The sequence below is a fragment of the Schistocerca cancellata genome, unplaced genomic scaffold (assembly GCF_023864275.1).
Source record: "Schistocerca cancellata isolate TAMUIC-IGC-003103 unplaced genomic scaffold, iqSchCanc2.1 HiC_scaffold_956, whole genome shotgun sequence".
NCBI classification, from domain to species: Eukaryota; Metazoa; Arthropoda; class Insecta; order Orthoptera; family Acrididae; genus Schistocerca; species Schistocerca cancellata.
In genome coordinates this window covers 10,001-12,500 of record NW_026046964.1, presented here as the reverse complement: position 1 = coordinate 12,500, position 2,500 = coordinate 10,001, and the positions used below count along the sequence as shown (strand labels likewise).

The 2,500-nt window shown below is 56.7% G+C and overlaps 1 non-coding gene across 1 annotated transcript in view; it reads left to right on the top strand.

Moving 5' to 3' along the window:
- Positions 1 to 2,033: 2,033 nt before the first annotated feature.
- Positions 2,034 to 2,500, top strand: part of LOC126149900 (small subunit ribosomal RNA) — a 1,909-nt gene continuing 1,442 nt past the window's right edge. The window contains exon 1 of the ribosomal RNA XR_007531158.1: positions 2,034 to 2,500. This exon is cut by the window's right edge and continues 1,442 nt beyond it. This is a non-coding gene — a ribosomal RNA (small subunit ribosomal RNA).

Genomic DNA, 2,500 nt, shown 5'->3' with positions numbered 1-2,500 from the left:
CTGTTGCACCTTAACCTAACCTGTGTTGCACCTTAACCTAACCTGTGTTGCACCTTAACCTAACCTGTGTTGCACCTTAACCTAACGCAATTTGCACCGCAATGTAACGCAATTTGCACCGCAATGTAATGCAATTTGTACCGCAATCTACCCCAAGTTGTACCGCAATCTACCCCAAGTTGTACCGCAATCTACCCCAAGTTGTACCGCAATCTACCCCAAGTTGTACCGCAATCTACCCCAAGTTGTACCGCAATCTACCCCAAGTTGTACCGCAATCTACCCCAAGTTGTACCGCAATCTACCCCAAGTTGTACCGCAATCTACCCCAAGTTGTACCGCAATCTACCCCAAGTTGTACCGCAATCTACCCCAAGTTGTGCCGCAATCTACCCCAAGTTGTGCCGCAATCTACCCCAAGTTGTGCCGCAATCTACCCCAAGTTGTGCCGCAATCTACCCCAAGTTGTGCCGCAATCTACCCCACGTTGTGCCTTAACCTAACCCACGTTGTGCCTTAACCTAACCCACGTTGTGCCTTAACATAACCCACGTTGTGCCTTAACATAACCCACGTTGTGCCTTAACCTAACCCACGTTGTGCCTTAACCTGCTCTGTAAATGGCATATGACACGTTACATTAATGTATTGTTGTCCAACCGCAACCCGCTCAGAATGTTGTGTACACAGCTACGTGTCATCTCCCCATAACAGCTGTATTGCAGTGTGGTACGCCATAGAGACGTGTGGGAGTAATGGACGCAGTGGATGGCGATCAGCATGAGCCGTCTGTTCATGTAGTGGCGCGTGTATGCAGACATAGTAGTCTCTTCTCACACAATGTGATAGCACGGTGTCCCGCGTTCCACATCTGCGACATGCTACAGAGGCTGGTTGACAGTTCGTCGCGCAATGGACATCGCATACGTACGGGGGCACCTTCCACGTGCCCTCTAGTCGGGCACATTTTGTTGCGTGGATGTGAGCGGATGTAGTGTGTCTTGACACCTGACAGGCAGGCATGCAATAATAGTTGACTTTGCAAACGGGGATGGACGTGGACGTGTACGTTTACTGGTGACGTTACGCAAATGAACAACTGGTAACCCGTTGTGGTGCGGTTGATCTTGCTGGAGGTACATCTGTGAGGGCAACGATCGGTACAGCTATGACGCGGTTGTGTCAGCGATACCCACCACACCAATGAACGTGAATGTGGATCTGGGTGTGAAGCGATACGCGGCTGTGGGTGGGTGGGACTGTCCCCGGCCGGTGAGGGGGGGCCGCCCGGCGTGCTGGCCGCGCGGTGCGTGGGCGCACGCGCTACAGCCGGCTGGTGGGGGCGCCCAGTGGCAGGCGCGCCGGCCGACGGACGCGGCAGGCGGCGCAGCTGCGCGCCGGGGCACCCTGCGCGCGGCGCCGTGCAGCCAAAGTGGGTCCTCGCCGGCCCGGTGCGAAGCGCGGTGGACATCTGCAGTGTGCTGGTCCGATTGAGGACTGTGTGCGTTGAGGATGCGCCGCCGCCCGGCACTCGGCGCCGCGACGCCGTCTGCTGCTCGGTCGCCCCAGCGGTTCTCGCTGGTGGTTTGTATCGCAGTTGTGCAGACGTGTTGGCACGTGCGCTGTGCTGGGAGAGTTCGCTTCGGCACCCACGTGGGGCCTTTGCCCTTCTGTGGCGCTGGCGTTGGAGCTGCCGGTCACCGTAGGTGGCGCGTGTTGTCTCCCGCCGGCAATGCCACGACAGCACGCTCCCGGGCCTCTGTCGGCAGCGGCAAGCTCAGTTGGGAGCACGGGTGGTCGCACCTAAAGCGTCTACTCGCCTAACTCCGGGCGATTGCGCCTCTCTCGAACCCGACCAAGTACTTAGGACGGCGCTGCGCGCCGCCGGGACCTGAGAGGGTTTCGAGGTGTATTGTGCAGGGGAGCTCAGCCTCCTCCTGTTTGCAGAATAATTGAGCGGACGCTTGCGTGTTCGCGCGGGCCCCCGGGACACACTCCCGGGCGGCCGGCTGCTCAGCTCTAGTTGACGCAGCTCCCTGGTTGATCCTGCCAGTAGTCATATGCTTGTCTCAAAGATTAAGCCATGCATGTCTCAGTACAAGCCGCATTAAGGTGAAACCGCGAATGGCTCATTAAATCAGTTATGGTTCCTTAGATCGTACCCACGTTACTTGGATAACTGTGGTAATTCTAGAGCTAATACATGCAAACAGAGTCCCGACCAGAGATGGAAGGGACGCTTTTATTAGATCAAAACCAATCGGTCGGCTCGTCCGGTCCGTTTGCCTTGGTGACTCTGAATAACTTTGGGCTGATCGCACGGTCCTCGTACCGGCGACGCATCTTTCAAATGTCTGCCTTATCAACTGTCGATGGTAGGTTCTGCGCCTACCATGGTTGTAACGGGTAACGGGGAATCAGGGTTCGATTCCGGAGAGGGAGCCTGAGAAACGGCTACCACATCCAAGGAAGGCAGCAGGCGCGCAAATTACCCACTCCC